At 28.4% G+C, this 11,624-nt stretch overlaps 1 pseudogene across 1 annotated transcript; it reads right to left on the bottom strand.

Annotated features, from left to right (window-relative positions):
- Positions 1 to 5,830: 5,830 nt before the first annotated feature.
- On the bottom strand, positions 5,831 to 8,358 carry LOC146958759 (cysteine-rich receptor-like protein kinase 26; annotated as a pseudogene). Its single transcript, XR_015024724.1, has 2 exons — positions 7,496 to 8,358; positions 5,831 to 6,273 (listed from the first exon to the last, which is right to left on the bottom strand). The product of XR_015024724.1 is annotated as a cysteine-rich receptor-like protein kinase 26 (transcript).
- Positions 8,359 to 11,624: the final 3,266 nt, after the last annotated feature.

The following is an 11,624-nucleotide window of genomic DNA, read 5'->3' as shown; positions in this document are numbered from 1 at the left end:
GAAGGTTTAGACATATGAATGAACTTTTATAGGCAAAGATGAAGTGTGCCGTTTTTAATATAATTTGCAATTTGTTTTTTATAACATTTCAAAGGTCAAATACCTCCGAATGTTTATAATAAACCAGTCCTTTAAATTTTTATTTTGTTACAAATTATTTCAAATTAGTTCTTTAAGTTTTTCATTACAATTAACTCTTTAAGTTTTTTAAATTAGTAATTTTTTAACTTAAAGGACCAATTTAAATCAATGAATCCATTGCGAAAATTGGATCACGAATCTTGTTGCTTTTAGATAGGGAAAATGACACGGACTATGCAAGGTGAATTGAGTTACTAGTAGTGGTAAAAAAAAAGCTAATCCAATTAATAAGAGTGCGAACAATAACCAACGAAAATTAAGTTTAGCGGAAGGATGATAAAACAGATGGATTGAGTCTATTAGCCTGCTGTATTTAACCGTAATTTAAAATGGAGTGAGGTGAAGTTTGAGCTTGACAACTAAAGTTGACCCGTTTAGTCTGTTGAAAAAGAGTGAACCAACATCATACTCATATGCAAGTCAATGCAAATACGTACCGCTCTTTCCACTGCGCTAACGCATGTGATTATTTTATTATGTTTGTTTGTATAATTTAGATTAAAATTTTTAAATTTTAAAATATTAATGGAAATTATTGATTTATAAACAAAATATTGTTAAGGCATATAACAAAATTATTTTTGAACTCAACATATATAAAATCAAGATAAAATAATGATCATTTATTGTTTATTCTAATTGTAATTAGTAACATCATAACATAAATGTATAAATGACATGTTATGTAAAAGAAACATTGCTATGATTGCGATAAAAGAATATCTTTAAAAACTACATTTTTCGTAAAATCCCCATCTTCTCCTTCTATATTCCCTTTATTTAATAATTAAAAAAACCACAATTCTCTTTATATATATAAAAAAAAAATCATGCTATCATAGTTTGTATAAGCAATTATAAACCAACAAAGTCAAATAATCCTTAAAATTAATCGTAAACAATTTGAATCATAATCACTTATAAACCAACAAAGTCAAATATAATCCATAAAATTAATCGACTTTGATTAGTTGTAACATGAAAGAAAAAGAACAAAACTTACAGGTTAATTGTGAATTCGTATGCGGAGGGCCGAGAGAGGTTGAGAAAAACTAAAAAATGCGGGAACGAACTATTAACTGTGAGAACCCTACTTATTAATATTTAATAAAGTGCTAACAAATATTTTTTTCTAAAATATAGTCATAATCTTTTTTTACAGGATTTAAAGTCCAATCTTTAACATTATATTTTGCTCACGTTTATTACTAATCTTTTTTCAGAAGATTTAAAGTCCAATCTTTAACATTTTTTTTTGCTCACGTTTGTTACTAATCTTTTTTTTAGAGGATTTAAAGTTCAATCTTTAACAATATTTTTTGCCCACATTTATTACTAATCTTATTTTTAGAGGATTTAAAGTCCAATCTTTAACATTATTTTTTGCTCACGTTTGTTACTAATTTTTTTTAGAGGATTTAAAGTTCAATCTTTACCATTATTTTTTGCTCACGTTTGTTACAATTGATCAAAGGCTAAGGAAGAGTAACTTATATTAATAAAATAATAAAATAATATGGAAATACTGTTTATTGTGAAAGTAATAAAATAATATGAAAATACTGTTTTTTGTGGAAGGGATATGAAAATACCTGGCAATCTTTATCGGTTGTATTGAGGGGAACAACACATATGTACAACATAAAATCAGTTGATAAAAAATAACATGAGTTTTTGTTTTGTGCTAGTTTTTTGTGAGTTTGATATGTGGTTAACGGAGGTAAAAGAGGGTTAACAGGGACGATTAGTAACATGGATTAGTAATCCACGTGTTATTTTATAATTGGCTAACAGTAAGAACGATTCATAAGTAATTGTGTGTAAGTTTTCTCCTTAAATTAAATTTATTCTTATCTATTTGTTACATGTGTTATTTGTATTTAAAATTAAAATAAAAATTAAGGGTCTTTTTAGAAAGAAAAGTCCAACCCAAAAATGTCCTGAAAGGGGTAGTTTTTTTTATATATATAGTGAACAATTAACATTACCCATAGATTAATTTTCTTATACATATATAACATTATGAAAAAAAGCTTTGAACTCAAACATATATAATGATACATAAAAAATATGTATACACTGATAGGGATGGCGTGGCCGTAACAATCGGAGAAGATAAGAACTCCTCAAAATCACGAACATAGAAGACGTAAACGATGATGACGATACTATGTTGGTCTATGTCTCACACACATATAAGATTTTAGTGATGAAAAATAAAATTAAACGTATAAACAATCACTTAATAAAAAAAAATAGAGCGGTTATGACACCATAGAGCCACCCTTAAAAAACAATTTTATTTCAAATAAAACAAAATAAATCATTTTCAATAATAATTTTACATGCTTTCAATAAATAAAAATCATGATTATGTGCACAGAAAAGTATTCCCATGAGATCAATAAAAATGATTTTTTTAAGAGAATAAAAATGAATTTGTTCCATCACAAATTGTCCTTTAATAATCTTTAATTGATTGCCAGTGCACCACTTGAAAGTGATCCACCTCAAAAATCCATTTTCTTGGCCACTTAGCTTAGGGCAATAATTTTTTGGTTCTTCCCATTATCGATTTCAAGTTAATGGATAGCTTACCTCACCAATATTGAAACAGATGACCAATAATTGTGTCTTTCCGTGTATTTTGAGTGTCACAATTGAGATTGTTGGATATTATTCTACCAAAAGTTTGATGGTGCAACTGTGCTTGTTGATAGTACTTTAAACCAATTTTATACTATACTGTTTAACTTATAAGTGAGACAAATTTTGGCAAAATTATTCCATGAGTCCTTTAGCTTATTTAATCGATAACTTCCCAAGTATAGCCACCCATTTTAACTCTTGCAATCTTTACATGCAGTGGCGGAGCCACGTTCATCTCTGGGGATGCACATGCACTCTCCCTCGCATTTATAATTTTACATCTACTATGCTATTGTATTTTTACATTGAATCCCCACAGTTTTCTGTTTTGCACCAACTTTGCATCAGACTTTGAAATCTCTTCCTATAGTTAGGCACACATCTTTTTCTATTCGATTTATTTATGTGCTGGCCCGCTGGAACACATTGTTACTGATGTAGTTTAGCTTTTCTTGTTTACTTTATTTACCTTCTTCTTATTATTAAACTTATTATAATTATTTAATATTTAATTAATTTTATTTTCCATTTTTATAATTTTAAAAAATTGGGAACATGCAGATCAATCCCAAGATTGAATCTCATGCTGTTGAATTTAACGAGATCTTCCACTTTGCCCGTACGAATCATAATTGTTTGATGCACGCAAGTGTTATGTATAACTCATTTCATAAAAAAAAAATCTTATACCAATCTCATTTTTATTACATTGTTAAAAAACTTTTTCTTTTCTAAGTTATTGATGATATTACTTTTCTATATTATTGATGAGTGATGATATTACTTTTCTAAATGTCAAGTGGTAAATATTAGAATTTACAGTTAGTGTATGAAATTATGAAATATACAAAATTTATATGTTAATATAGCAACTTTTGAAGTTCGCAATGATGTCTTTTATGTCATGAAGATTGTGAAGACTATGTTGCGTAATCAAATGGGAGGCAACGGATGATCGATGATCTCATGACTTATATTGAGAGAGATGTGTTCGATAACAAGGATAATAAATTGATTATTCAAATATTCAACGAGTTCATAACATGAAACCGCATAATGAAAGATTGTAGAATATGTTTGTAATTTTGATTACAATTTATTTTTTGAATATATATAATATAAATAATATTTTTCCATAAAAATTATGATTTTTTTGACCAAAAAAGATGGTGTTTATATTTCAAAAATTATATTTTTGTTTTTAGATTCAACACTAAAACAATAAATCATATTTAGATTCGTCGTTTGAACCACCTGATCCAAGGTCCTGAAAACACCACTGTTTACATAGTAGTTATTTTTTTTGATGATTTGGAACACTTTAAATATTCAATTGTCTTCAAGGGCGTCTTTCTTTGAACTGCATTTATATGATTTTCGAGGAATGTCTTCTTCGAGTATATATGCTTGCAGTGGCGGATCTTGAATTTTTTTTCCGGGGTTGCCAAATATTTGAAGAATATATATTAAAGAGTTTCAAAAAATTTACATGATTGTAAATTGGTGTTGTGGTAATATTTCCATGATTCATACATGGGGATGCTGGTTCGAATCCCACCAGGATTTTTGTTTTGAATAAAATAAAATAAGAAAAATTTGCTTATTATAAAAAGCAGTGTGCCAGGGATCGAACGCGCGATTTGCTTATTATAAAAAGTTGTGTGCCAGGGATCGAACGCGCGACCATGACCATTAATACACTGGGGAGACCGCTTAACCGCTGTTGAATAAAATAAAATAAGAAAAATTTGCTTATTATAAAAAGTAGTGTGCCAGGGATCGAACGCGCGATTTGCTTATTATAAAAAGCAGTGTGCCAGGGATCGAACGCGCGACCATGACCATTAATACACTAGGGAGACCGCTTAACCGCTGCAACGACAATGAATTAGTGAAATACCATGTATAATATCAAATTTATATAAAAACTAGGGGGTGCAGTGGCACCTGGAGGTCTCTGAAGAGATCCGCCCCTATATGCTTGGTTTGTGATACAACATATTTTGAATAATTGTGTGTGTAGTACAAATGACTTGGTTTCGACTACAACACTTGAGTATTTCACTTCAATAAGTTGTATGATCCTAAAGACAAGAAGATGATAGTAAGTAGATATGTTGTGTTTGAAGAATCAAAGGGTTGGAATTAGAGTTGGAAGTCTCAGAAACTTCCATGAGGTTTAAACATATCAATGATTGTTATGAATAATTAACTTAGTGGATAACTTAGTGGATGTCTATCCTTAGTCTTCCACCTTCCTATAACTCCCATAAGTGAATGGATGATTGGTGGTCCTTAATTACTTTGATCATTTACTAGCTCATATTATATCATATTTTGTCAGGATATTTACTAGCCCATAAGCGAATTTTTCATCATTGTAAAGACACTTGTGAAGTAATGCAATATATTCTCTTCTTCTCCCTTTATCTCTCTCTAATCTTCTATACAATGCAACTTTTGATAATACTTTTGTTAATTTCATAACAATGATGATGTTGAGTTAGATAATGAGTTACCACCGAGGTCCAAAATACCACCCATCTATCTTAAAATTCAAAATCAATTTAATTTACTTGGTTTGTAGTCGACTATATAAGTGAGAAATAACGTCATCAAATTATTACCAGAGATGTGCTATATCAAGCAGAAAAAAAACACAACGAAAGTTTCACGAACTGTGAATTGGCCAATTATAAATCTCAATTCAGCTGAATACATGGGAAGTGGTGGGGTACATGGGAAGTTGTTTTAGAAAACAATGTTGTCCTCGTGAACTTAAGTCAGTTGATATGAACAATGCATAAAATATGTAAGGTCCGGGGTTCGAACCCCGACCACCACAAAAAAAAAAAAAAAAACACAATGCTCTTGAAAAATTCGCATGTCATTTTGTCAGGATATTTAGCTTTTTCCTTAACCCACTCAAGTATAAACTTGTTGCATCATATACAACACTCTCTTAATGACGCAGTTGTACTTATTACAAATACACTAAAGCAAACACAGAATATAATTATATAAAAATAAAAATATTGTATTGGAAAATGATGAAAAATGATGAATTTAACTTTTTAAAAGTTAAAATAATGTTCCTAAAAAAAAGTTAAAATATTGTTGAATTCAATACAAATATACTATTTTTGGTTTCCTTAACAAGTGCTGTTAGAGCACTTGTTAACGGCACTTGTTAGCATAATCCTTATACAAAAGACGCAATGACAAAATCAGCGGCAACAACACGAACAATAGTTCTCGATGTGTTTATTTTATGGAAAATGCTATTTATCTAGAAAAATAGCATCAAGAATTTTTCAAGACACAGTTGGCAAGTTTTAATTGCATAATTTATTTGTTCACTTCCTATTTTTCAGCCACACCTCCTTGAATTGTGGCAAATAGTGCATTCTGATTGACTGCTCTTTATTCTTGAAGAATTCTTGATGTTATTTTTCTAGAGATATAACATTACTCTTATTTTATCTGCGTAGAAAAGAATAGAACTAATCATATCGGTGAGATGTTAATTAAATAAAAAATTAAAGATAATAAGGCACACGGTAAATTACAAACCAAAGTAAATTAACTTGATTTTGATTTTTTTTTTTTTTTTTATGGATCTAACTACCTTGAAAAAAATTCCAAGTCCCACATTTTGAACTTGAAAGAAAGATCGGATATAAAGAATTGGAGTGAAGACTTATTTTTAGTTTTTCATAATTTTCGTGCGTACAAATTTAGTGTTAAACGAAAATAAAATCTAAAGTAGTTCTTAAATAGTTTTTTTTAGAGAAGTACCTACTCCGTCCCAAAATATAAGGAAAAAAAACTCATTTTTTTGTCCCAAAATGTAAGCAAAAAAGACAATTTTTTATCTTATTTAATCTTGTTTTCTTTAAAACCAACTTTTCCAAGAAAAACTTTTGTTTATTCTCATGAAATTAAATGTAAATTACATTCAATTTTCTCTCTTTCATTTTCTCCACAACCAATGACCAATGAAAATTGTTTTTACTTTTTACATCTTCTCATAAAACAAATTTCAAAGAAAACACAAAAAACTATACTCCAAAATCTTATGTTTTACTCCCTCTGTTTCAAAATGCATGTCCAATTTTTGTAATGTGCACTATTCACTTGACTTACTTTGGCCATACTTTTTAACTAATGTATAAATACAAATATTAGCATGTAAGATGTTGTTTGATTTGTCTCGACAAATATTTTCAAAATATTAAATTTTTATAATTTTTTACTTTAGATAATTAAAGATATTAACGGTCAAAATTGTGCATTGGCATGTGTGCAGTGGTTGACTTGGACATGTATTTTGAAACGGTTTTTTTGCTATTTTTTTACCAAGAAAATTAGTCTCTAATTCACTATACTAAAGGAAACGTAATTTATCCCTAATATGAAGATGTGAGACTACTTTGAATTTAATTTTTGTCAAGACGAAATTGACCAGCATGAAAATTAGTAAAGAGTGGCGTTTATATTTTACAAATCTACTTCCTAAGAAAAACTTAAACCAAATATAAAAACATAATATATTATCGAAATTCATTCATTTGAATCACCCACCAAATTACCGGAAGACCAAACCCAAAAATCATGGCAATAAAAAGTGTATTGGAAATAACGCAAATCACATATTCAAAAGAGATAAAGCTGAAGAAAAGTTTATGAAGAGAGATCCCATCACCTTACAATTACCTTCGAGAAAAGTGTTGATGATCATGGGAGATGTGAAGCCAGTTTTGCTTTAGGTTGATAGAATTGATCTGAAGTTGCAAACCTCAAATAACAACTTGGTCTAACAACTCTAGCACGAATCCTATTGGTAAATCTTGAAATTTCAGCAATAGATTGAAGCAAACAATCATCACACTGTGGACCAGACAAGTCAGGTGTACACTGAACAAGACCATATATTGTTTCACCACTACTTTGTTGAGAAGGTGATTGATTATTACTAGGACCCGACAATGTTCCAACAACATACTTACTATGTGAGTCACCATTTATAGCCTTGCTTCTTAAATCATTCAACAGTTGTGTTACCAAGATACTAAATTGATCTGCCATTGTTGCATTCTTCATGCTCGTTACAACATAACCAGGATCAATTTCGTTTAGGCCTAATATAGAACGGTCTGAATAACGTAACATGCATTTCTCATCCTCGTACCATCCAATTGCTTCTTTTCTGTTTGGACATGCTTGTGTGAGATTGAATTTGGAACCAATTAGGCATTTGCGACAATCTTCGGGATTAATGTCTCCTCTACATATTCCAATGACGTTTACTTTGTCATTGTTTTGGCCATAGCTGGTGTTGTAGAAACCGTAGTCAATTTTTGAGTTGAAAGTGAGGTAGATAAAAGCGATTTTCAGGTTGTTGTGGTAGGTACTACCGGTTATGTAGTTACCTCTATCATTATCTTCGTTGCAAAAGTAGTGGAATTTTTGGTCGTTTTCATATTTGTCTGCTTGGGCTTTAGATGTGAAAAAGAATAATTATGAGAAAAAGAAAGAGAAGTGGGCTTAAAGAGAGAATAGACATATATATATATATATATATATATATATATATATATATATATATATATATATATATATATATATATATATATTGATTGTAATTAAGGAAACAATTAGTCGGATGATGAATGTTTTGACATATGAATGAGCTTTTATAGGCAAAGATGAAGTTTCCATTCTTGGCCATGTTTAAAATACAATTTGCAATTTTTTTAGAACATTTTAATTTAAAGGTCAAATACCTCATGTTGTCCTTTAAGTTGGATGTTTATAACAAATTAGTCCTTTAATATATTTTTTATGTTACAAATTATTTTAAAGTAGTCCTTTAAGTGTTTTGTTACAAATTACTTTTTTAAGTTAGTCATTTTCTAACATAAAGGACCAATATAGATCAATGAATCTATTGCAAAAAGCGGATCGTGAATCATGTTTCTGTTAGGTTGGGGAAATGACAAAGACTCTGCAAGCTGGATTGAGTTAGTAGTGGTAAAAAAAAAAAAGTTAATCCAATTAATAAGAGTGCGAATCATAACCAATGGAAATTGAGTTTAGAGGAAGGATGATAAAACAGACGGATTGAGCCTATTAGCTTGCCGACCGTAATTTAAAACGAAGCGAGGTGCAGTTTTGAGCTTAACAACTCAAGTTAACCCATTACACCTAGTCTGTTAAGAAAGAGTGAACCAACATCGATCATGTTCATATGCAAGTCAATGCAAATACGTACCACATGAATTAACATCCATCAAGTAGACCACTTTGTCTTTATGAACAAATAACATTACCCTTTGATTGATTTTCTTATACATAACAATATGAGAAAAAGTTTTGAAGTCAAACATATATACTGATACATAAAAAATATACATGCTGATCGAAGCGATGGCGTGGCCATAACAATCAGAGAAGATAAGAACTCGTCTTAATCACGAACATAGAAGATGTGAACGATGATGACGACACTAAGTTGGTACATGTCTCACACACATATAAGATTTAGGTGATAAAAAAAAAATTAAACGTATAAACAATCACTTAAAAAAAAATAGAGTGGTTATGGCACCATAGAACCACCCTTAGAAAACAATTTTATTTCAAATAAAAAAACAAAATAAATCATTTTCAACAATAATTTTACATGCTTTCAATAAATAAAAATCACGATTATGTGAACAGAAAAGTATTCCTATGATATCAATAAAAATGGTTTTTTTTTTTTTTTTTGAAGAGAATAAAAATAAATTTGTTCCATCACAAGTTATTCTTTAATAATCCTTAATTGATTGCCAATGCACCACTTGAAAGTGATCCACCTCAAAAATCCATTTTCTTGGCCACTAGCTTAGGGTAATAATTTTTTGGTTCTTTCCATTATCGATTTCAAGTTAATGGATAGCTTATCTCACCAATGTTCAGACAAATGACCAATAGTTGTGTCTCTCCTCCGTGTATTTTGAGTGTCACAATTGAGATTGTTGGATATTCTTCTACCAAAAGTTTGATGGTGCAATGTGCTTGTTGATAGTACTTTAAACCAATTTTATACTATACTGTTTAAGTGAGACAAATTTTGGCAAAATTATTTTACGGGTTTTTATAATATTTATTTGTAACAGTTAATCAAGTTCTTTATTTTTTTTTCCTGTTCAAATCATTTATCTTATTTATCTGTAACATTTGAGTCTTTTATATTAGTTTTTTTGACCCGTTCAAATTCTTTATCAATTTAAACGTGTACAAGTTAGTCATTTCTTAATTTTTTTTTATTAAAAAAGCGTTGAGGGAGCTTTCCTCATATGATTAATAGTAATAGTTTTTATTATAAATAATTTTTATCGTTAAAGAAACACTGGAAAATAAATAAATATTTATCTTCATATGTTCATTATCTTCATCATCATCATCATATTTTTCATCACACCCATAAAATTAAAATTAAAATACCAAGTTTTAGTGTCTCAAACCAAAACCTAAAAGACACCAACCCTAATAATCATATGTGGCTGGCCTCTTCAAAGTTTTTTAAAGAAAATGAAAAAAAGGACTAACTTGCAAGTGTTAGAAATAAATAAGATAAAAGATCCTAGAGTAATGTTACCGACAAATTTTGTATTGTTAAGTTAGTTTTCACAGTTCGATGAATAAATTCCACCATTAAATTAAATGAGATATTATGTGATTTATCTATTCAATTGTGCAAAACACATGTAAAATTATTGGCTTAAATATGGTATTGGTCCCTGCAAAATAGGCCAGTTTTGGTTTTAGTCCCTGCAAAATTTTTTTATAGGTTTTAGTCCCTGCAAAAATAGGTCAGTTTTGGTTTTAGTCCCTGCAAAATATTTTTATAGTTTTTGGTCCCTGCAAAAATATGCCAATTTTGGTTTTAGTCCCTGCAAAAAAATTTTTTATAGTTTTTGATCCCTGCAAAAATTCAGGAAAAATGAAAAATTAATAAAAAAATTGAAAAAAATATTTAAAAATTCTGGAAAAATGAAAAATTAATAAAAAAATTAAAAAAAATCTGGAAAAATGAAAAATTAATAAAAAAATTGAAAAAAATATTTTAAAATTCTGGAAAATTGAAAAATTAATAAAAATATTAAAAAATTCTGGAAAAATAAAAAATTAAAAAAAAATTGAAAAAAAATATTAAAAAATTCTGGAAAATTGAAAAATTAATAAAAATTTAAAAAAAATACTGAAAAAATTTAAAAATTCTGGAAAAATTAATAAAAATAAAAAGCGATTAAAAAAATAATATAATCTAATAAAATGAAAAATAATGCTAAATTCTGAAAAAAATAAAAAAGATTAAAAAATTCTGAAAAAATAAAATTTTGAAATTTTCTAAAAAAAATTAAAATTCTAGGAAAATTAAATTTTAACAAAAATTCAGGAAAAATTCTAAATAAAATTTTAATGAAAAATAAAAATTCTGAAAAAATTCTGGAAAATATCTAAAAAATTTCGAAAATTTTGAAAAAAATTAAAAAGATTAATCATTTTTAAACAAATGAAATTTTTCAAATTTTCATTAGTATTTTTCGAAATTTTGATTAGTATATATTCGAAATTTCCCTTATTCTCGATTTATAAATACACAAAAGTTCCCGGTTTATAAATACACAAAAATTCCTAGAAAAAATACTAATGAAAATTTCGAAATTTCGAAAAATACACAAAAAACCTAAGCTCGGTTTATAAATACACATATTTTTTCCCTTATTCTCGGTTTATAAATACACAAAATTCCCGAATTTTTTTTTGGAAATAAATACACTGAA

The sequence above is a fragment of the Medicago sativa genome, chromosome 1, assembly GCF_051527215.1.
Source record: "Medicago sativa cultivar Bolivia chromosome 1, Bolivia_mono, whole genome shotgun sequence".
In the NCBI taxonomy this organism is placed as follows: Eukaryota; Viridiplantae; Streptophyta; class Magnoliopsida; order Fabales; family Fabaceae; genus Medicago; species Medicago sativa.
This window is presented reverse-complemented; position numbering and strand designations above follow the sequence as displayed.